This window comes from Thermobia domestica, chromosome 3 (genome assembly GCF_964235325.1).
Source record: "Thermobia domestica chromosome 3, izTheDome1.hap1.1, whole genome shotgun sequence".
Taxonomy (NCBI): domain Eukaryota; kingdom Metazoa; phylum Arthropoda; class Insecta; order Zygentoma; family Lepismatidae; genus Thermobia; species Thermobia domestica.
In genome coordinates this window covers 73924078-73949890 of record NC_137456.1, presented here as the reverse complement: position 1 = coordinate 73949890, position 25813 = coordinate 73924078, and the positions used below count along the sequence as shown (strand labels likewise).

Here is a 25813-nt window from a genome sequence, read left to right as displayed (position 1 = left end):
CCCCTCCATTCTGATGATTTTAATCCCTTTTCCTCTTATCAAAACGAAAGTTGGTACTATCACTTATACGGGGGTTTGAAGTAAAACAACAAGAAATATTAAACATACCTTTTCCTGGATAAGTGATTTAGGAAGATTTCTGAGCTTTCGGCATCTACGGCCATATTAGTCCGTCATGTATGACGAATGACGTCAGTCGGCGATTACACTATATGAAGAAAGGGAGGGAAGGAAGCGGCCTGGGACCTATACGTTAAGTACCATTCCGGCATCTGCCTGGTGTGAATGAAGAAAACCTCACTCAGGATGGCTGGCCTGAAGAGGCTTTTACATTTTTTCGACCGAGTGTCCCCACCGGGAATCGAACCCAGGAACGCTAGCACCGAAGACGAGAGCGTTACCGATTACGCTACGCGGGGTCACTTTTCCTGAACAATTAAAATTACTGAAAAGAGAATAAAATGTACTGAATCCCAACTCAAAATTGTTTGCTGTTTAAAATACTTTTGATATACATTATCATTTGCCCTCCCCCACTTCTCATACACCAATGACTGCGACCATTCAAGGGCATTTGTTCCACTATCGTACATGTATCTTAAGTATCCAAGAATTTTGGGTAAGATTATTTTACTAATTTTTGTCAATACTCGAGACGAGACCAATACTTTCGAGGCAGCTTAGTTTCGTCTCGATGTCTGTCGACTCAAAATATCGAGGTAAGACTTACAGCACATCCCTAATTTTATAAATCACTTTTCAACTTTCAGAATGATTTGTTGGTATTGAGATCTACGGTGGGAGTGATCCATTATCTCTTTCTCAGGTGAGATGAAACAATCAATGCAAATCATTATACTTATAAACTCCATGACATGCTCACTCCATCACAAACTCTCCTAATGCATCTAGCAATGATCAATAGGCACAATGTTCTCACATTGCACGAGAATGCTGTCGCGCCAAAGACGATGCAGACTCTCCATGAGTTGCAATCTGAAACCCATCTTTATCCACCGTATTCCCTAGATATCTCCCCCACTGACTATCACCTTTGCTGGCAGCTCGACCAATTCTTGGGAAGGACGACCTTCCCTAAAGATTGGGCGGTGCAAAGTGCACTTAAGGACTTCTTCGCATCGCATACTACAGACTTCTTTTACCACGAAAAAACAATTGTTGGCTGTGAAACAGAAAAAAAAAAAGTGTGTGGTAGAAGACAGCGACAATGTTAATTAACCATATATTAGGAGGATAGGTATTACCTTTCTTTCCATTTCTTTAAGTTTACCGTTCCTCTAGGTTTTGCAACACTTCCTATATAAGCAGTGCTCAAAACGAGAAATGTCATACGCTAGCGCTAGCAGTCTATATATATATATATATATATATATATATATATATATATATATATATATATATATATATATTGCATATGGATTTTCAAGTATACCGTTCAATGAAAAACTTTACATGTATAATCTCACTATGAAAAGCCTATATAAAAATTAAATGGAAAGAAGTATCGGAGTATACGACCCAATATATATTTGCTACAAAGGAGGCATGGAGGCATGACTAGTAACACAGAAAGAGAAATGGTACAAATTACGGAATAAAAATATTTCGGATGCCGGATTTTTTTTTTCTTTTTTTTTTTTTAATTTTTTTTTTAAAAGTACAATCAGGCTTGGTCTGGTCCAAAGGTAAAATTCAGAAGTCCTTGAACTACAAGAATCAATCTTAGCTTCCCAGGTTACTTTTGTTATGTATAAGTACGACATTTTCTGATTCCTATTGTTTCAAAATTAATTTCCTTCGTGCAATTTGTTTAAAATTTACCAATAGTTGTTACAGAAAATGGTGATTTTGAAAAAGAAACTAAGGTTTCTCGTTAAAATAGAGGCTTTTCCAAGGTTTCCCCAGGCCCGTAGACACCTTGGGTTACTTAATATGAGGAAACTACGAAATTAAAGAAAGAAAGAGAAAGAAAAACAAATACCTACAGATACTTTAAAAGCCCGATGGCAGAACTTTCTTTGTCTTTCTGCGATGAGCTTTCGTAAGTTAAAAATTTTCTGCAGGAATTCTGCAAAAATTTTCTGCAGAAGAAACACTTGTGATTGTTAAAAATAACGCTTTACGCGACATAAAAAACTATATTTATGGGAGTCGTCAGTGCATTTAAGACATCTACACATAGCAAGCATGTTTTTATACTTTCCTGGAGGATATTTTTTTTTTCCTCTGGCAATATTTCTACACAGGCGTGGCAAAATGTCTGCGATCACATCGCAGATCGAGGCATGTTCTGCTATGGGGTTTAAAAGAAAGAAAACGAAAGAATCAAGACTATATCTCAAACTATGTTCAATAATAAAAATCATCCTCAGAACGGAAGCCTCATAACACATTAAAAAAAGCTCATAATGTGTAAAATAATTTGGGAAATTTCTGTAATTTCGACTTTCACAATAGTAACTTTTAGAAATCGCTGAAAAGTGCACTCAAATTGCCATATACACCTCTAAAATACTGTCAGAAGAACTTAAATAATTACAGTTTACCCAATTCCAAAGTGTTTTTCCAAATATGTTGTGTTCTTTTTCAGTTAACAATTAAAGGCACTCTCAATACACTGTTTGTGAAAACTGCAATTCCATGGAGGACACATGTGAGTACAATAAAATTTATACCATAGTTTCATCACTATACACAAATTATCCGAATTTAAAAACTGTACAACTCCTTTAATAATAACTACCTTAATAAATGACAATGGCTTAAGGTCTCAGCGTACTGTAATCAGGGTTTCTATGCATCATGGTATCGAATCAAATTTGGACAGCACTAATTAGTACTTAAAAAATGTAGCTCTGTACTCGAACTTTCTCTACACAATTCGCTGTGCTTTTATTGCAGGATGATGAAACAGATATTTACATGCAGCATATACTAATTATCACATAATTCCTTGACCCGATTCCCTTACATCCCATAGTTCTCGAGCTATTGAAGTTCATTTTCCGTCATTCTCGGCAGCTTTTAGCTTTGGAAGGACGTATTTTCCGCTCTATGTTCACTAGACATTTTTTTTTTTCTTTTTACTTCTTCCAGCACCCGGTATTTATATATATTGTTATGTTGAATATGTTCCTGGGGGAATTGCTGCTACGATAGTCTCTCCCGTGTATGCGGCTATAACTGTAGGACGGAGTATAAAGGACTTTTATGAAAACACGATGACTTGCTACGCAGCACAGTAACAACAATGTTCATGCGCGCCCACTATAACCTGAGAAGTTCGCGATTCCAGGTTAATGTAAACTGGCGCACAGATCAACAATGCTAGAAAACGTCGTTGCAAATAAGTTCATGTCTTAAAGTAACTGAATCAGTAGTTCTGAAAAGGTCATAAGTCGAAAAAAAAATGGCGATTTTGCATTGAGTACATTTTATGTTTCTGTGAAGGTAGATGCACCATCTAGGTTGAAAACGGCATTAGTACCTTTTTGACAATAGGACAATTGCTCACAACAAGTTCTTCATTCTGTATAATAAGAAAACTACTTTTTCAAACAGAGGTCGATCATTTCATGTTTATCAGGATTTTCAAAAATTACACAGTATTTTTTCGATTTTCTCATAACTTTACTCTCCTGACTCATGACCTTTTCAAAACTAATGATTCAAGTAATACTTTCAATTATTGGAAATTGCAAATATTTGACAGCCAGAATTTATTGGTCTAAAACTGTGTAGAAACGGCTTTGATAATCCGTGGTAGGAAGAGTATAGATATAGGCTTAATTTAAGTGTCTCCATTATATACACGAAAACATCTCATGCTAATATGATTCGTTCCGCGTAGTAAGAGCGAACTCAACCAAAAAATATGTGGAATATGAACTTCCGAAAATTACATTAGAGTAGTAATATCGAACTGCTCTGTGGTAGTCAGTTTTCATGCCTATATGTACAGTTTGTGGAAGTCGTTCCTCTTTTCTTTAGACAACACAGTTTCAAAATAAATAGATAATTATTTTGACAGTTTAGACTACAATTTAGAGACAAGCCTTTGCTGAGTTCACCCTTACTACCTAAATGTCTCATATATATATATATATTGTTTTCAAATTTAATTTTTTCTCTAAAGCTAGCAATAATATTTTGCTTTAAATTACATAGATAACGAACGTGTTAATAAAATAGAAAAGAAACTAAAAGTAACTCTTACTTGGAATGATGGAATCAAGGCAGTTATTCTTTTGAGGATGTTTTCCACATCACTTGTAACAGAACCAACACGATAAAAATCAAATTTTGGAAGTTTTTCTTGCTAGAAGTACTCGCAGAGTTGCATTGCTCTATCCCATATTAAAGTAATTGGAAGAACTTCATGAATCTTGTAGATACTTGGACTAAAAAGAGAATTAAAGTATCTTTCTACACTCAATCACATAATCAGAAAAATATTTATTTATTAATCTAGTCTTAAATATATTCATTGGGAGTACAAATTAGTTCGGTCCGTTTTCAAAAGATGGCTCCGGCTGTTATGAATGTTTCATAGTGGCAGCTAATTTCGGTGGTTTGAGAGAGGTTAGACATCTGTTAATAATATTCAGTTTATATCGCTTTTTTATACAGACCTCTCTTTCTTACTGTATTGAATATGTCACAATTTGTGGTAACTAAGCAGCATTTGCGGGAGGTTTTAGTTTTCTGCTTTAAGGTGGTCTCTAACCCTTGGAGCGCGATGAGATTCTCCCTATCTAAAAGCATGTAAAATTTGGTCATGATTATTTCAGGAACTACTGTACTTAGAACATTGTAATTTTGGATAAGTGTTTTAATGACCAATCTCAAGAAAATGACTGAGCAATTTTATAGATATCCAGTTTTGTTTTGCAGTTGATTTTCATCGATTAAATTTGACAATCATGCAATGAAACTCGTCGCTGCTAGCCCGAGCAGACACATTCTTTTTTTTTTTTTTTTTTTGGTCACGTTCATTGTAACTCAAGAAAAATTTCAACGCTCTGCGCTATACGTCCGCTTTCCTGGTATACAGTTACTGTGCGAGGCCGACACACCACGGGTAGCGGACGATGTCACCAAACTCTGTATGAGGCATAGATGGCCATTTTCCATTGGGCTCGCTCGCGCTCGCGCTCACTTCTCTCAACTGAGCTCGCACTCACTCGGGCTCGCGCTCATCTCTCTGGACTGGGCTCGCGCTCACTTCTCCTAACTGGGCTCGCACTCACTCGGGATCGCGCTCATCTCTCTGGACTGGGCTCGCGCTCACTCGCGCTCGCGCTCACTCGCGCTCGCGCTCACTTCTCCTAAACTGGGCTCGCACTCACTCGGGCTCGCGCTCATCTCTCTGGACTGGGCTCGCACTCACTCGGGCTCGCGCTCACTTCTCCTAACTGGGCTCGCGCTCACTTGAGCTCGCGATCACTTCTCCCAACTGGGCTCGCGCTCACTCGGGCTCGCGATCACTTCTCCCAACTGGGCTCGCGCTCATTCGCACTCGCGCTCATTTCTCTTAATTGGGCTCGCGCTCGCGATCACTTCCCTCAACTGGGCTCGCGCTCACTCGGGCTCGCACTTACTTCTCTCGATTGGGTTCGCGCTCACTGGGGCTCGCGCTCACTAATCTCAAGTGGGCTCGCGCTCACTCAGGCTCGCGCTCAATTATTGAGCCCGAGCCCGGTTGAGCGTGAGTGCCGAGCTCACGAGCGTCGGGCTCGCGAGTTTGGACACCTATGATACAGACACGGACAATGACACGGAGAACCAGTCGTATTAACAAATGCTGAAACAAATCTTCAATTATGCGCTTATTCACCTAAAAATCACCTTCACTACCATGTCTGCTCACTAGGAGCGAATCCCCAGCGTGTACGTTAACATATACTTACGAGAGAATACCTATAACGACGAATGATGTACTCAGATTTTGAGTACAGTTTCAAAAGTTCATTTCCGTAAGCTGTAAAGGCAGTAATTGCTATGCTATCACAAATTGCTATCACAAATTAATTGCAACTTTTGAGTTGCATACACACAAACTACTAGGGAATGAAGAGCATGTACTAACAAAGAGTACACTGGAAAATGATATAACATGTTATAACAAAAATTAAAATAAGATGATAATCGATACAAATGTAGAGGATGAATATGGCATGTCCGAACTTCGCCAAGTATGGTGGAAGAAGCTATTTGTTTACTTCTTCTTGACCAACCGCTAAGAACATTTATAAATCCATATGTGGCTTTGTTATACGCAATTAGTACATTCAAATTCACGAACGATGACGAACTGAAGGGTACGAAGGTACAGTTGCAAGTAACAACCATAGTCATAATAATATAGTTCAACTAAACAACGTTGAAAATAGTGGACAATCAGGTTTAAGTAGAAATGACCAAAACTGAATAGTTTGCATCGATTATTCCGAAGAAATTTGGAGTTATACTGAGCATAGTTTGGGGGGGAAGCGAGCATCCCCGGTGAATATACTTCAGCTGACTTCTTTGGGGGGGAAGAAAATGTGATTGAGGGGGAAATTCCCCCTCATCTCTCCCGGTAATTTGCACCCTACACACACACACACACACATATATATAGATAGATAGATAAATAATTGGCTTGGGGCAATATAGTGCTAAGCCGCATTTGTAAAAACAAAATCTACCCGTTGCTGTTGACAAATTTGCAAAAATTGAGATTAGATGGCAGTAAATATCGTAAATGGTGTTCTTGCCTTCATTAATTTGTATTGTAGTGCAGCGATAAATTTCGTTTTTTTTTTTTTTCGGAACAATACGTATAAATGTGGCTTAAAGTTATATTACTCCAAGCCCTTTATATATATATATATATATATATATATATATATATATATATGCAAGTTAGTTGGAACCTGGGGCCCGTAAAATAGTGTTTCTAATCGAGTCCCACGTCTTGTAAGTCCATTAGGTTATCTTTTCTCTCTCACTTGAAGAAAGAAAACTAATTTTTTAACGGTGACTTCCCTCCGGAGCAGCCTCTACTTTTAATTATGTGTTTGCTGTTTGAAGGCATATTGTCCTGTTACAATACAGTAAATATGAACATTTCTTAATTTAAGTCAAATTTAAGAGTATTAAAACTGAATTTTTGAAATTGTGCGTTGATTATAGCCTCTAATTTGTTAAAACAACACCTATCAAAGAAAATTACAAGTTAATGAAAGGTCAGGCAAGATGTTTGTGAATATGAAACTTACATCATAATATCACTTTGAGTCAAGAAGTTATATATGATAAGCATAATGATAATGATAATGATAAGCATAATGTGGTTCTAGTTTTCGATTCATCTTTACATTTCTTTAAGTATATAAATGCCAGTTTTTAAATCGCATAACATAACGGAAAAAATAGTAGCTACATTATATAAAATGAGGTAATTTTACGAACTGCGTTAAAACAGGAAATACAATTATGTTAAAATATTGAGGTAGTTTGGAATCTCTCGCCTGTCAGATGTCAATTAACAGATTAATAATTTCCTTCTATAACAAGCAAGACTTTATTTTACATGAATTAAAGACCAAAATATAAATTCAATTTATGCTCTTTCGCAGGAGACCAATCCGACAAGCTTGGAGCCTTATATAAATGACAGCGAGTTGGTACAAATGAAAAATACAACTTACGGTATAAATGTTAATTTTCGACCCATGTTGTGTAGATGCTGGTCGATTACTCGACGAGATGCTGGTTGGTTGCTGAGATGATCCTTGGTCCTCTCCCTTACCTTTTTATATTGTATAAATTTCGTCAGTCAGACCCTGAGGTTCTCCATAACAGCCTTGTTTGTTCACTTAATTACTTTTTACGCTGCGTGACTGCCGGAGAACCTCATTAGTCCACGATAAGTGTGACTGTTTATTCAAAAATTCTTTTGTAACCTAATTTAAGTACACATACATTTTTTACATATAATTACTAGAAAACAATGCTAGTTATTTCACTAAACTTTTTTGATATATTCCTTTTTGCAATATGTTGAGCTTTTTTTTTTCTCAACTCATGTCATAGTTCCATTACAGTCCCCCACTGATGAGGAACTGTTCCTGAACATCACCGTAGTGTGTGTCACTCCTTTTTTTTAACTCAACTCATGTCATAGTTTCATTACACAACTGTAGTTGAAAAAAAAAAAGAAGTGACACACACTACGGTGATGTTCAGGAACAGTTCCTCATCAGTGGGGGACTGTATTGAAACTATGACATGAGTTGAAAAAAAAAAGTTAGCTCAACATATTGCAAAAAGGAATATATCAAAAAGTTTAGTGAAATAACTAGCATTGTTTTCTAGTAATTATATGTAAAAAATGTATGTGTACTTAAATTAGGTTACAAAAGAATTTTTGAATAAACAGTCACACTTATCGTGGACTAATGAGGTTCTCCGGCAGTCACGTAGCGTAAAAAGTAATTAAGTGAACAAACAAGGCTGTTATGGAGAACCTCAGGGTCTGACTGACGAAATTTATACAATATAAAAAGGTAAGGGAGAGGACCAAGGATCATCTCAGCAACCAACCAGCATCTCGTCGAGTAATCGACCAGCATCTACACAACATGGGTCGAAAATTAACATTTATACCGTACGTTGTATTTTTCATTTGTACCAAAACGCTGTCATTTATATAAGGCTCCAAGCTTGTCGAATTGGTCTCCTGCGAAAGAGCATAAATTGAATTTGTATTTGGTCTTTAATTCATGTAAAATAAAGTCTTGCTTGTTGTAGAAAAAAAATATTAATCTGTTAATTGACATCTGACAGGCAAGAGATCCCTAACTACCTTACTATTTAAACAATTATGTCAATTGACGAAGCTATCGTAAAATTTAGGATTTTTTTTTTTTTTTTTTTTTTTTTTTTTTTTTTTTTTTTTTTAGCAATTAGTATACGATACCTCATTTGTCCGGAAGACGAGAATACATACCACTTAATCACATTAAATCAGTATGAATATAAATGCCTGGTAACCCTTAGCTGTTTCGTTAGGTATGTGCTAAACTTCACTGTAATATGATCTGATAAATCCGTATGAAAATATTGTGACAAACAACACCAAAATCGAGTAGTGGCAAACTGAATGCTATCGTTTCAGAGTAGATTTCGAAAAAAAAAAAATAAATAAATAAATAAAAAATAAAATAAAAAGACTTTAAAGGAAGGAAGTGTGTATGTATGTATGTATGTATGTATGTATGTATGTATGTATATACAGGGTATCCAATATACAATGCAACGCGGAGTTTGGGATAGAACTTTTGAACCTGAAGTGATACACGAATAATGGTTATACCAAAATGAAGCCTTGTTCATGTATATACTTTTAAACTAGGAAGCATAGATTGAAGTACACTAGGAACCACACAGTGTTGCTACATGTAACCGAAGGTGTAAATCATTTTTTTTTTTTTTTTTTTTTATTTTTTTTTTTTTGCAAAATATGTTAATTGAATCTTAACTTATACGTATGGATGTTCTGTCGTTAATTTTCAGTTTGTTTAGTTGGAGTAGCTTGGAAAGTATGGAGCAGAAAAAAGATTTTTTCATTTCCACCGATAACTAATCGGATGAGGCCCCTGTAAGGGGTTACTAGGGAAATCGTATTTTTCATAAAATAACACGTTTCACCAGGTTGGCAACAACTTGACGAAGATTAGAAGTGTTAATGTTCTCAATGGCACCGCGAATGTTCGTTTCCAGGTCTTGAATAGTTCGAGATTTGTTCTTGTATGCCTCTTGCTTTAAATAGCCCCATAGAAATGAATAGCAGTGTTGCCGGATGCATATAAGTAAAAACAAATTTCATTATAATTTCAAAGTTTGTTTTTCATTGTTTTCAGGAATTGCATAATGTAATTAGATCCTTAACACACCTTTTGATGCACTGAAACATCAGTAAAGTTGCCAATTCAGAGTGTTAATTTATGAAAACTACGATTTCCCTAGTTACCCCTTACAGAGGCCTCATCCGATTAGTTATCGGTGGAAATGAAAAATTCTTTTTTCTGCTCCATACTTTCCAAGCTACTCCAACTAAACAAACTGAAAATTAACGAAGAACATCCAAACATATGAGTTATGTGTCAATTTACATGTTTTGCAAAAAAAAAAAAAAAAAAAAAAAAAAAAAAAAAAAAAAAAAAAAAAAAAAAACACCTTTGGTTACATCTGGCAACACTGTGTGGTTTCTAGTGTACTTCAATCGTTGCTTCCTACTTTAAAAATATATGTATGAACAAAGCTTCACTTTGGTATAACCATTATTCGTGTATTACTTCAGGTTCAAAAGTTCTATCCCAAACTCCGGGTTGCATTGTATATTGGACACCCTGTATATTTCTCCTTCTGGTCTATTTAAGTGTCCCTTGCTTTCAAATTTTCTAAAATATAAATATAATATTGCTTCAGTTTTTTAAAAATAAACATTAAAATTACATAGTGCAGTAATTAAATTTCGCATAAAATACATTTAAAGATCTCAAGAAGAATTCAGTAAAATTAACTTGCTAAAACTGTCGTTTTTTTTTTGTTTTTTTTTTAAGAATAAATAAAATGTTTCGTAATATAAATTAATAAGCTAAGAAAAAATTATGTTACATGTATTTAACACTATTAAGAGCTACTCTTGTTTGTTGAGATTTAAAGAACCTACAATTAAAATAATACATATTTCGCGCGACTTTTCTATGAACGTAAATATATAAATTTCTACCTTGCTATATATAAATTTCTTACCTTGTAGGGTCAAGAAGTTTCCTTACTCTGTGATCTATTAGAAAAAGAAAATGGCCATGGAATTTGCAAAACAAAAACAAATGCCAGCCTCAAACACCACTGATAATAAGTATGAAAAAATGGGATTTCCATTCCCAAAGATGTTTCGACAATGAGATCACAGGTCAGATGTCAAACATTCGTCGAGTGGATAAATATAATACACTTCAGATAGTACAGAATGCACTTTTCCTTCATTTTCGTTTGCATAGCGGTTAAAATCTTGCAGGTCGTTATAATCTGGACTTGGAATACATTTCTTATATTTTATTCCTGAAGCAAACACCTGTTTAATGTCGGTCTGCAACATAAGCTCAGCTATACACTACCGTATGTTTACGCGCGTAAACTAACGATGTGAGTTTATGCGCGTCATGCAGTTCATGCATTGTGCATGAATTTACGCATATAAGCTGAGGAAAGCAGTTGCAGAATGGATCGATCGAAAGCAAAGTTTTAAGGGCGGGTACTACCAATGTTATATTGCTGAGAAAAAGAATAAAGAAAAGACGCTAAAGAAATAGGTATGTTTGGACAAGGAATAGGATTTTAATATTAGACAAGGAAGAATAATCCAACTTTCACTGATTATATCAAATTTTTATTTAGATTGTGATGGCTCAGTAGTAGAAGGTTCATCTCTGGTGCGTGAGGTATCTGGTTCGATCGCAGCTCGTATCAAATGGGCAGGGGTGTAGCCAGCAGGTTTGTGTAGGGGGGTCCGTCGTTTTTGAGGGGGGGCAGCTACAATGTACAAAGCCAAAAAAATGTGTTGCTGCTAGTGTTTTTGAGGCCTGAAAGAAAGGAAAATTTTGGTTTCCTTCTGGAAAACTAAAAACACTATTTTAGCTTCTTCTTCTTCTTCTTCTTCTTATTATTATTATTATTATTATTATTATTATTATTATTATTATCCATAAATTATATTCAAGATAGTTTTTATTATGCTAAATCAAGAACTACTGTCCGGGACCAAACGCTATACTTTTGTGCATAACTATAAAGGTAACCAAGAAAGTTCTGTCCCTTTTCGTGGATGTCTGTGTTCAATTGGACCTCACACCGTGAGTTGAATGCGAGTGGAGATAAGGCGAAGGTCAATTGTTGGTGTGTATATCCAACCATACTACCTGGTTGTGGCAATTCAGATACACCGTAAAGACAGAGGGAACGGCTTGGGTACAAAACCTCGCGGACCAAAACCTCGCCTTCCAAAACCTCGCGGCCCAAAATCTCGCCGGGCCGAAACCTCGCCTGGTTAAAACCTCGCCGCCCAAAACCTCGCGGGGCCAAAACCTCGCCTGGCCAAAACCTCGCCACCCAAGACCTCGCGGGCCAAAACCTCGCGTCCCAAAATATCGCCATACCCAAAATCTCGCCTAACCAAAACCTGGTTGTAATGATCGCGCGACACAGAATCTCGCCTGGTCTAAATTAAGCGAGACGTAGTGTCGCCTGGGAAGAAATGTTGTCAGGATAAAACCTCTTCACGACGGTTTCTTCACTGTAGAATGTTCTATCGCCAGATTTACAAAACTTATTAGGTTTTGAAACTTGACAATTTTGTATAAATCTTCTTGCTCCACAAGGGCACTAGCTCCAGATAAGACAATATTTTGCGAAATGCATGCCCTAAGGAGGAATGGAATGGAATGCCTTGAATGAATTTTGCCGTTCTCCAGATCTAAAAAAACTACTAAGCATAGAACCTTTACGTTTTCGTACAAACTGGCGCACAGATCAACAATGCTAGAAAACGTCGTTGCAAATAAGTTCATGTCTTAAAGTAACTGAATCAGTAGTTCTGAAAAGGTCATAAGTCGAAAAAAAATGGCGATTTTGCATTGAGTACATTTTATGTTTCTGTGAAGGTAGATGCACCATCTAGGTTGAAAACGGCATTAGTACCTTTTTGACAATAGGACAATTGCTCACAACAAGTTCTTCATTCTGTATAATAAGAAAACTACTTTTTCAAACAGAGGTCGATCATTTCATGTTTATCAGGATTTTCAAAAATTACACAGTATTTTTTCGATTTTCTCATAACTTTACTCTCCTGACTCATGACCTTTTCAAAACTAATGATTCAAGTAATACTTTCAATTATTGGAAATTGCAAATATTTGACAGCCAGAATTTATTGGTCTAAAACTGTGTAGAAACGGCTTTGATAATCCGTGGTAGGAAGAGTATAGATATAGGCTTAATTTAAGTGTCTCCATTATATACACGAAAACATCTCATGCTAATATGATTCGTTCCGCGTAGTAAGAGCGAACTCAACCAAAAAATATGTGGAATATGAACTTCCGAAAATTACATTAGAGTAGCAATATCGAACTGCTCTGTGGTAGTCAGTTTTCATGCCTATATGTACAGTTTGTGGAAGTCGTTCCTCTTTTCTTTAGACAACACAGTTTCAAAATAAATAGATAATTATTTTGACAGTTTAGACTACAATTTAGAGACAAGCCTTTGCTGAGTTCACCCTTACTACCTAAATGTCTCATATATATATATATATATTGTTTTCAAATTTAATTTTTTCTCTAAAGCTAGCAATAATATTTTGCTTTAAATTACATAGATAACGAACGTGTTAATAAAATAGAAAAGAAACTAAAAGTAACTCTTACTTGGAATGATGGAATCAAGGCAGTTATTCTTTTGAGGATGTTTTCCACATCACTTGTAACAGAACCAACACGATAAAAATCAAATTTTGGAAGTTTTTCTTGCTAGAAGTACTCGCAGAGTTGCATTGCTCTATCCCATATTAAAGTAATTGGAAGAACTTCATGAATCTTGTAGATACTTGGACTAAAAAGAGAATTAAAGTATCTTTCTACACTCAATCACATAATCAGAAAAATATTTATTTATTAATCTAGTCTTAAATATATTCATTGGGAGTACAAATTAGTTCGGTCCGTTTTCAAAAGATGGCTCCGGCTGTTATGAATGTTTCATAGTGGCAGCTAATTTCGGTGGTTTGAGAGAGGTTAGACATCTGTTAATAATATTCAGTTTATATCGCTTTTTTATACAGACCTCTCTTTCTTACTGTATTGAATATGTCACAATTTGTGGTAACTAAGCAGCATTTGCGGGAGGTTTTAGTTTTCTGCTTTAATTGGAAGAAAAGTGTAGCTGAAGCGCATCGAATGCTTGTAGAAGTTTATGGTGGCAATGCTCCAACTTATAAATCACGTAGGGAATGGTTTCGACATTTCAAGAATGGTAATCTCAGCGTTGAAGACAAGCCTCAAGTCTCGCTCTGGACAGCCAAAAAAATTCGAAGACAAAGAATTGGAGGCATCATTCAATGAAGATCCGAGTCAAACGCAAGAGAAGCTTGCCAAATCATTGGGAGTTACGCAACAAGCAGTTTCCATGTGATTGAAATCCATAGGAATGATTCACAGGCAAAGCAATTGGGTGTCTGATGAACTGAAACAGAGACACTTTGAAAGGCGATTTTTCACTTGCGAGCAACTGATTCAAAGGCAACAAAGAAAGGAAATTTTACATCGGATTGTGACTAGGGATTAGAAATGGATATTCTACAATTCCAAATAGAAAAAAAATACTACGCTGTGTCCGGTTAATCGTTGCCATCGACCTCAACATCAACACCAAAGCCGAACATTCATAGTTCGAAGATCATACTGTGTATCTGGTAGGAACAAAAGGGTGTTGTATGCTATGAGCTGCTAAAACCTGGCGATTGGTATAGGCTACAATTGATGCCTTTGAGCCGTGCATTACGAGAAAAACAGCCGGAATACGAGCAAAGACATGACAAAGTTATCGGTTTCATATCGCAAAAAAATATTTGGAAACGCTGAAGTGGGATATTTTACCACACCTTCCGTATTCGCCGGACATTGCTCCTTCTGAGTATCGGTTATTCCGACGGATGCAGCACGATTTGGCAGGACTTTGGTTCACTGCTTTCGCAGAAATCGAAAATTGGCTCCTAACTTGGATCCCCTCAAAAGACGAGACATTTTTACGAGATGGAATTTGAAAATTGCCCGAGAAATGTGAAATAGTAGTAGCCAGCGATGTACAATACTTTGATTAATCTATTCATTCATTTTGATCTGAAATAAATACATTTTTGACCACAAACAAACGGATTGAACTAATTTGCATTCCAAATACTAAAACCAGTTTACATTCGAACTATTCACAATGAGATATGGTAAGCGTCTGTGGACATTTAACGTTTTAGCGTTAGTATACAAGGTTAAGAAGAAAATACAATCAACCTCGGTTAGGAGGTGATTAATTAAAATTTACCATTTATTGTGTTTTGTTAGTGCTTTCTTACACTGTTTCGGCAGACTCATCTACCTTCATCGGTGGGATGCAGTTCTTTATTGGAAAACCGTCTCACATCATAAAAATTTATTTTCAGTAAAGGACTGCAAACCATCCATAAAGGTGAATCTGGCGAAACAGTATAAGTTAGTTCTACCAAGATGCAAGAAGTGGAAATTTTAACTAATTATTATTAGCATGAATTAACTTCTGTCGTTAAACAAATACTCGGTTAGGAAAGTTGCCTTGGAACCCAATTGGTTGGTTTGAAGTTTCTGCACCAAACTCTATGTGAGACTAGACCTGCATGTTAACGTGTAGTTCGAATCACATGAGCTCCAACCAGAAATCGAACCCTGGTCTTCCGCACCGAAGACGCGTACGCTAACCATATAGCCACTAGGGAGGTCTCCAACCCGAGATCTGCCGATTACCAAGCAGTAATACCACCAATACATTTAAGCTCACTCGATCGGATGAAAACGAGATCAGCATAATAAAGGAATCTGCAGTTCGGGATAGCATCAGGCATGGACTGCTCAACAGATGTTTATTATTTTTGGTTAATAACACGTCTAAGGTCATAGATTTCTTTTAATTACTTAACTTCGGTGATCAAATTGTCAACATCATAGACAATACACACCCAAAGTGTCAGTTAAAATTACAATGGAAAATAGAACGTGCGCTTCATACTAAGACAATAGAATCTTCATTCCTGTACTTTTAAATGTTTTTATTTTCAGGACAAGAGAGCAACGTGCCAAGAACACCAGTTCAAAGTTTATACTGAGATCCTGATATGGGTTTCCCTAAATTTCAATGATTAAGTAATTTCTTTTCCCTGTTCCGTGATTCCACGAATAATATCATTTACTTTTTTTTTTTTTTTAATCTGCCTCCAGCACTCGCATAGCCATCCAACGCTCTCTTTTTTATTTCTTAAATACAGTATAAGCTTACTTTCTTATTATACATATTTATTATGAGGCAAGCTTCCTATATTGGAATATAAAACAATAATTACACTAATAATATTCTAATATCTCGGCCCTCTGAATACGCTCATAAACCAACCAAACAAACATCGTAATGCAGCCTATGTCTTTGTTTATTTATAACCAAGAAACGTAACTTTTCTTCTGTAGCATTTTAATTTTTTTTATTTAATTTTTTGTTCTTTCAAAACTCGAAAGTTTTAACACTTTTCGGCCCTCCTCGAACTTTTTTTTATTTTTAAAGGTGATTTTCTTTTCTGAGCCTTTTTCTATATATAAAAAAAATCGTTTCTATGAAACAAAGCAGATCTCTCTGATTTAGCATATTTCGAGGCACTTCCCTGATTTTTTTCAATGTCCATGTGAACCCTGCATTATTGCATCTGAATCTAACATCCCTTTAACACAATTACACTTTCCGGCTAGGCGTCGTCTGTTCGCATAATTCACAAGGCACAAGGAGAAACATGAACAGCTGCCGAATCCATCTACTCTCAAAATATTTAAAAGTCTAGCTGATCTTTATTGAGAACAGCAAAAGGACGGGTGCAGATAATTTCCATTTATCTCAACACGGATCAGAAGAAACAAAGCATGAAAGTAACAAATATCCTGGAACAAGAATTAAAAGTCAAGGGGAGAAATCAAACAAGATTAACTATGGGTAAGTTACAGTAAAAACACCACAGTAACTTAGCAATATAACGATGAAAACAGGTTCATATGACTGCCATCAGTGAAAACTCAGCCAAAAAACATTACATATCCATGTTATTACGAACTAACAAATGAATTTAAAGGTTGTCAAAATTATGCCCACGGCTTACCAATTTTCACTCCCTCATTTTATATGAAAGGCTGTTACATACCGCTAGTGTAGGGAATATTGCCTTATATCACACCTTACTCGAGAAAAATTAACTATAAAAATCGTATTGGCAGTTCAAGAACTTACATTGTTTACCAGCCCAAAACAATCTGGATGAGATACATCGATCTATTGGTGGGTTCTGATTGTCAGATTAACCTTAAAGTACGTTCAAAGCATCAAATAGCATATCCGGGCAGGCAAAGTTTAGGTACACCACACGAAATAATTGCTGAAAAATTAGGATTCTTTCATTAATTTTCGTCTTATTGTCAATACCCACTTAGCATAGATATTCATAGGAGCCACCAGAAATAACTGTTGAAAAATTAGAATTATTTCACGATTTTGTTATAGATACAGCGTCTAAATATATGACATAGAAACTACAGTGAAAAAAAAAAAAAAACTGTGTTTAGTGGCCGCAGGTAGTACAGTGGCAGGTTAGATAAGTGCTTGTGTGTTGCATTTACAACTACTTTAATATGAGTTTTCGCAAAGACAAAATTTCTTATACCACTTATAGTAAAGTTGCGCTTGTAAAATAAAATACACGTTTATACACTGGGCAGAAGTACTACACCGGCGGCAAATATTTAATACACACTTTTTCATCTTTTACACTAGTAACCATACACTTGCAAACATAAAATAAAGGTAATATTACTTACTATTTATTTCAGCCCTTGTAGAAATTTGTTCTTTATAAACATGTCTTTCTATGCAGCGTTGAATTTTCTCTATAAATTTTGCAAAATGTGGGATACTTAAAACTTGACCAGCACCACTAAAACCTCTTTGGTCTAAATGACGTCTAAAAATATTACCGCTAATTAAACTCGTACAGGTGAAGTTTAGGCACACCACTCGAAATAATTGTCGAAAAATTACAAATTATTCAATCGATTTTCCTCTTATTATCCTCCTGACGATTTGTGTTGAGCGACAAGACAATACCGTATCCCACTTAACAATAATGAAATTCAAAAGGATGACGAGACGTAATCGTTGAAAAATTACAATTCTCTTATGATTTGCGTATAAATAGTTTCTGAACATATGCCATAAAAATTATTGTAGAAAAAACGCAAACAAATATGTTATAGGAGGCCACATACAAAAACACGGATACTATATAACCAAGTTAGGGAAGCGTGAAGTTAGTGGGTTGGGACAGTAGAGAACAGGCGCGTCAGTGACAGTGGGTATGTATATAAGCGAAGACAGAGAAAAAACGTGGGGTTTTCGCGGAGATGCAAACTTCTATAGCACTTATCTCACGTACAAACTATGAGATCCCCCTACGGCCTTTGGTTTGACAAAGGAAGAGATTACATCATGGTAAAAAATTTCAAAACTTGACGAATTAAATTCAGGAGAATCAATTTTGAACTGGACAATTCATATACATTAAAAAATACCTTAACAAAAAAATAGCGAAACAGAAACTGCACAGTCCTCTGCGTTTAGGCAGAAACCATTCTTACTGAACACTGGTCGCCAGCTGCAAATTTCTAATAGCAAGTGTTGACCTGGCGACCGGAAATTTTGTGCCTGTCTAAATGCACCATGTTTAGTAAAATTTACAGGTAAAATTCAATATTCTGAAAGAAAGGAACATGTTTGTAAGAATCAAATTTCTGAAAGCGACAGAAATATATTAAGTAATAAAGGTGTATTTAATGTCTTAGAGTGAAGTTAGTGTAGACTTAAGACGTCCTTTACGATAGTTAAGAGTTTGTGAATGCATAGGAAAGATGACTGTATTAGATATTGTTTTCCGCCGACGGAATATGTTTGCACAGTACGTATCTTTTAGTGGAATCACGGTTGGCTGGTTTAAACCAAGGTGGTTTAAGCCAGCTGGTTTTTCAAAAAAAATCTGGTTTAAACCAAACAAAAAAAAAAAAAAAAAAAAGAACGAAAAATGCTTCAAATCGTGTGAACTGCATGGTGATGTCTCCACATATGAAACCATCTTCATTACGTTTATGTACTTTTCATCTTTTAATCAAGGGATCCCGTGTTCAATTCTTGGGTCGAACCACAACCCATCTTTCAAGTGTAAACCAAGTAGCGATTCGAAATGTTCCTTTAAGCGAAAGTCTTCTCCGTGATAACCTTGGTATTTCATAAGGATGTTAAGCCTAAACATACGAAATGAAACCAAATTATATATTTCTACTTGCCTGAATGCCTGTTGTTTTATAAAGAAGCCAAGGTTGTTTAAATATATTTATAGAAATTGGGAAAATTTATCAACTGCCTACGCAGCTTCCAACATCAGCTTGGATTTGATTTTGTTTTAATTTTATTGAATTATATCTACATACCAAATTTGTAATTTAATAGCTCAGTTTTAGCGTAGTGATTATGATACGTTGACCCTAAAATTTTATATACAAATACATTTAAAGTAATAACAGGATTTTCCCAATGGCTAAGGCGGGAGCTTCCCGATTTATATATAATTGTATAATGTTTTTACTTGTGTAACTGTTTATCTTTTTGTCCTTCTGAAATGACTCTTGACAATTATATTAACAACTAGGCTTATGTAAAGATCAGTACAACGTATTTTTATCAGGAGTCCTTCGTGAGTCGGCAATCGCATTTGTGATCAATTAGTTCCGGCTTCGTGTCCAAATGGACAATTTTTCTTGGATGAAACCGAGAAGCGTTTTGAATTCCGCTTTAAGCTTATGCGACCTCTTCCAGTATAACCTTGTTGTTGCAAAATGACACCAAGGCGAAACAAACTAATTTCTGTCCATATCTAATATAAATACATAGAGTAAATTATTTAAACCCCCCCAAAAAAACCTGGTTTTTTGTTTTTTTCAATAAAAACCATGGTTTTTGCCAACCTTGAGTGGCACCTAGCACAGGTTCGTTTGTCCTTTTAGGGTAATTTTTAGTTTCTCCCTCAAATCATTTGGTGGTGTCTCTGCCTCACTTAGTAATGACTACGACTTGTTATTTGCAATTGTCATGAGTATAAATACAGGATGGACGTATGGTATAGGAACTACAGTGCATAAAACACGAATCAACTTCTGCTAGGTAGCCACTAAAAAACACGTATGCTATCTAACCGAGCACTGCTAGGGGCCCAAGCAATTGCGAGGGGATGCGTCTGTTGGGAGAGGCGTGTCAGTGATGGTGGGTATACGCTTAAACGAGCTTGTTTACAACTACTCCGAGTCATAGTACCGGTTCCGGAACCGTCGATGGATTTGGGGGACACTACTAAATGGCATTCGATTTTCACACTGTAGTTTTTATAGTGTAATTCCGGATGGGTAATCCCTAAAAGTATAAGCGTCCTGCTCCTTCGGGAACTGATGCAGCTTGTTGTATACTATATCCCGAGTTTCATTAGCACTTGTCATAATTTCACACTAGTAACGCTCAACTTGTAAACATGGAGTACAGCTCTTCGCAGAAATAGGTACACCGCCGTTGTGACCTAGCAGTTTAAATTGATTAGGTCACAGGCTCGTTATTACTTAAACACGTTATGTGCAACCTTGGCATATACCATTACCACACTATCTTTCCCGCCACTAAATCATAATAAGTGTCAGCCAAATAGTCGCATCCGCCCCCATATACAATGCCGCTTACATCAAGAACGCACTACAACAACCACCATCACACCCAACTTCCACTCGCTCTTCCTTACAAACTTAAATTTTCTAAAATTAGTCCGGCGATACAGCACTTTACCCCAAATATATGCAGGCATCGGAATTAAATAGTAATACCGTTGTATTTTATGTTTGCTAATGTAAAGCACTAGAGTAAAATCTTTGCAGGTACGATACGACTTTTAAAATAAGTAAGTGGAATAATAAAGGCATGCAGGTCAAGTTTGCGCACACCACTCAAAATAATCGTTAACATGGGGCCTTTCTGCCGCACAGTATGGATATAGTATACATGAAGTTGCATCAGTTCCCGAAGGAGCAGGACGCTCATACTTTTAGGGATTATTCATTGAGTATGTACGAACTTACAAAGAGGGTAACAAAGCGACTTTTATTTACTTATCGACTGATACGATAATAAAAAAGAACGTACCTGTACTTTATATCTGCATGTGTAGTGCCCTTGTACTTTATGACTGTGTGTGTGTGTGGGGGGGGGAATTTAACGCATATCGCATGTCTTGTGCACATGGATACTTCTTACTATTGCACTACGTAGAAAATTTATGGTATTTCATGTAGAAGTGGTAATAGAACAGAAGAAACGCAGATCAGGGGGTTCTTATGTATACTATTACCGAAACTCGTATAATTGCCAAAACCATCTGTCTTCACTACCCTCGTACATACACGTATTCACCGTCGGTGACGCGCCTGCTCTCTTCAGACGTACTGAATTTTACTTGTACATATTGAAAAATGTGTTTAAAACTGACCTGGATCATCCATTAAACTAACAAAATGTAAGTAAGTTAGATATTTAGTACATTTTAAACGTTTTTATACAGGACTAAAATACACGTCTTCCCGAAATGGAAACATTACCCAAATTAAATTATGTCTAAAACTTATTTTCTGTTAACTTACCGTGCTCTTTTAACCTTGTTATAAGGTCCTTACAAATTTCAAAAAATTGGATGCAATATCCTAGTCATTCCACTTCGCTTATATTCCGTCACATGTTAAAAGCGTATCATTTTTTTTAATCAATAGAAACAAATGAACATTGAAAATAACACATGAACTGCGAAAAAGCGTGTTTCTGAGCTGCCAGGTCCATATGATTTACAATAAAGTATACCCGAGGTCTGTTCTAAATTCATACGTTTTTCCTTCACTCTCTCCCTACCAGATTTTTCTGCAAATTTATTTATGACGGAGAATATAATTTGATAGAATTATAGTCTGGTGTGGAAAATAAGAAAAAAGTTGTAAAAGAGAAATGGAAACAGAAGAGTGTCGCACTTGAAGAAAAGTAAGAGAGAAAACTTTCGAAAATTTATGTAGTGCTGATTTTTCTAGTATCTCCATTAGATGTTTTGTTTAGATATGTCGTATATTCACTAATTTATGTAGAAAAATGTAGAATTGCTCTAGACTTATGACGCAACTAATGTTTTACTTTTCATAAAATGTTTTACTTGTGTTAGTTTACAAGAATTTCTATGCTCAGTAGGTTGCAGAGGAATTTTGAATTTTGACACATGCTGTACAGTCATTAGTAAACATCGGATTTTTATGCACTTAAAATTTATGGAATATGCATGCAGCTATGCTGTTAAATATGTTAAAATATGCACTTAATATGCACTAACAATCCGATAAAAGAGAACATTTTCAAACATGTAGCAAGTTGCGACAAAATTATTAGGTGAAATATAACATCGAAAGCGTACTTTACAGTTTATATACTCGTAACTTTTTAAAACACACGCAAATTATGAAGTTAAAATACACACAGTGATATGAGAACAATGAGATTAAAATACACGCAGTGATATTTTTTCTTCACATTTATGTTTTAGAGTGTGTTTACTTTACAAGAAATAATACGAACCTCACTTTTCTACACGTTTGCACTGTAGAAAAAAAGTTCTCGTTTTGAAAGGTTTAGTCCCTCCTGTAGTTACCCTTACAGTATATCACAAGATGCTTATATTCATTTTTTAAATATTTATTTTGGTGTCAGTTTGTGACATTTGTAGCCAGAAAATAATGTATTAACATCAATAGATGTTACTGGGAAATATTTATAGAGAGAAGCAAAGTTTAGTATCTGTTTTTTCTGGCAAGTTGAAAAACAATAATTGAAGGTATTTTCCCATAGCTTTAATTGTTTTGTAGTCGAAGTTTCTGGCAATAACATCCGTCAATTTCTTTTCCACAGAACGTCCGAATTTACCTGCACCTGACTGGAGCTCGTGCTGAACTTTATGTTATAGCTAAGCATTCTTTGAACAGCACCAATCGCATCTCTTGTTCATGAATGGATGTTAACACGATATTACAATGTCTTTATCATTATCAGATTTCTCTTAACATCTTGGTAATTGTAAGAGTCTCTGCTGATTGGTTGTTAACATATTGGTCCTCCATAAATTAAACGTTCTTCCACCTTGCCATTAAAAAGTCATTCTCCTCCATACGCATTTAAATGCATTGAAAATACAAACTGAAACTGGATTTATTCCATGCCATAAGCATATCTATGAAATGAAAACTTATAGAATATGCATCTTATAGAATATCTGAATATGCTCTTAAGGATTAACATATGCTTTAACCCAGGGGCGGCGATTCGGGGGGGGCAAGAGGGGGCAGTTGCCCCTCCACTTTTTTGAAGTGACTCCGTAATGTATATACTTTCATTTGGAAAAGTAAAGTTTTTGTTTACTGGTTCATAGAAAAAATGGTGCCATATAATATTTGTCGTTACGTGAGTACACATTGGTTATTTGTCTTCCCGTAGAGTTAAGAAAGCTACAGGAACATATAATGCCTTGCCCCCACTTTTAACGTCCAATCGCCGCCACTGCTTTAACCTTTGAAATATGCATTTATATGCAGTATAAAACTTCAAATTCGAGATGTATTATTGTTGTTAGAAATTCCTACCAAGTTTAACAGATATGCATATAAGCAAACAAAATATGCATTTGCATAAAGATCTGATGTCTAGTCATCGGCAAAGGTATCTCCCCCGATTACTATAGCTTGCTTATATAGCGAATACCTGGACAGATGCAACCAAACTTACACGTAATATTTTAAACAGAACACGATAGTTGGTACTCTTGTGGAGCACTGAAACAGACTTATGCTGTGGAGTTGATGCACGAAGAAATTTCTCCATTTCAAGATTTATGTCTGTTGTTTGAAGGTGTTGTCCAATGAGTACTATCTATCAATGATATTATAATTCCGTGTGTGTAAAAATGTATCATTTAACTACATATTGGATGTGAGAAGACAAAAGAAAGCATCATACATGTGTTACAAAAATGGTTGAAGTTAACTGAAAATATAAATCCAGCAACAATTGAAGCAGATAAGTTTGTAAATTTTTGTCTCTATTTGTGGACCTACTCTCATTCTTCGTCATTCTTGTCATTCGAACATCTCTTTCTTGCTTCACAGCAGATCTTTCTTATCACACTGAGTATAGATTGAAACAGTATTGCCACACTTGGTACAGTTGTACCAAATTCAGCCCCTTTTGTCACTAATCGACCCGCTGGTACCACACTGTCATTTTCAGCCCCTTTTGTGAAAATGTTGGTACAATTCTACCCAATTCGGCACCATTTAACAAATACTTGTCAAATTATTAATAATGTGTTGTGGTGTCTTTCATGGAAGGTTCTAGGACCCTGGACCGGTTTTACATATTTTTACAAATGTCAGTTTACTTACCTTATATTCTTCTTACAGTCTATTATGCTTTTTCGGTCGTGAAATGAGCAAGAATAAGATGCAATAATATATTTTAATATTTTATTGTAATGTACTGTTTACACACGAACTCGGAGATGATTAATTAGTTCCTCGTTTTATATATATTTTTTTCATATATGGTCATCATACCGATTTGGTTTATTGCTTACTTTGAAATAGAGGTGCGTTTGGTTTCCTTACAATACATACCAAACATTATAATTGTATTTTCCTCTTTAATTTGCGGCCTCTGTTACACCTCTTACGTGCGACAGTAGTTAATCTCATCTTCTTCCACGGTTGTTCGGGTCCACCTATTTGGATATTTTTAAAAAGAGCACTTTCTTGATTTGGACTCTTAGAAGGGGAAGAGGTGTTCTAGAACATTACCTCTTTTAGTTTCGTGTTATAGAGCCATGTATTACACTGGTATAAAACAACGAATTCAGCCCTTTTTGTTTCAATTTGGTGCTATTTTTCAGCCCACTCCAGAGCTAGGACTGTGGCAATACTGGATTGAAATTACACTTGAATCATGTTTAAAACTTCAGACATATGGGATTCAAACCCGGGCCACCTTGATAGAAATCCAATGTGTTAACCACTTATCTATGCTCATCACTTACTTGATGTTTGCATAAATACTGCTATCCTAATCCTAACTATACATAAAACTACATGAGCTGACATAAATTATTGAGCACTTCCTGTAGGGCTACAATGATTAAATTTGACATGATTGTAGCTTTCCGGAACTAACCGACAGGAAAATTTCCAAAAGTGAATATTTTTAATTTTTGGAGTACCTAAAGAAGGGATGAAGAATTTTCCCATGTTATTTAAATGGGCCTTTTTTTGGACCTATAATCTCATGTTTTAGGTACTTAGAATTGGAATAAAAACTTGAAATTCGGTATGCTTGTACGTTTTCGTTAGCACTACCTAATTAAATCAGTAAAAATAAAAATAAAATCCAACTTTAGAGTGGTTTTATAGGGAACTGAAAAATCTTTTCCATGTTATTTATATGGAAAACCTTTTACACCCCCGAATTATTGAGCACTTCATATAAGCTACAATGGTTAAATTTGACATGATTATAGTTTTTCGGGACAAACCCACAGGAAAATTGCCAAAAGTGAATATTTTTAATTTTTTTTGGAATATAAAGAGGGGATGAAGAATTTCCCCCATGTTATTTAATTGGGCCTTTTTTTTCGACCTATAATCTCATGTTTTAGGTACTTAGAATTGGAATAGAAACTTGAAATTCGGCATGCTTGTACGTTTTCGTTAGCACTACCTAAGTGAATCATCAGATATAAAAATTT

The 25813-nt window shown here is 35.7% G+C and overlaps 1 protein-coding gene across 5 annotated transcripts in view; it reads right to left on the bottom strand.

The window, feature by feature from the left end:
* Positions 1 to 21892, bottom strand: part of wuho (tRNA (guanine-N(7)-)-methyltransferase non-catalytic subunit wuho) — a 29351-nt gene extending 7459 nt beyond the window's left edge. Inside the window, exons 1-4 of one of the 5 annotated variants that reach the window (XM_081751107.1) lie at positions 21636 to 21884; positions 17146 to 17290; positions 13503 to 13686; positions 4238 to 4421 (exon numbers count right to left, since the gene is read on the bottom strand). The gene's annotated coding sequence lies outside the window, so the exon portion shown is untranslated. Of the gene's footprint in view, positions 1 to 4237; positions 4422 to 13502; positions 13687 to 17145; positions 17291 to 21635 lie in introns of all 5 variants that reach the window. The other 4 variants (XM_081751108.1, XM_081751106.1, XM_081751110.1 and 1 more) reach the window with 4 other exon arrangements.
* Between the last annotated feature and the right edge of the window lie 3921 nt (positions 21893 to 25813).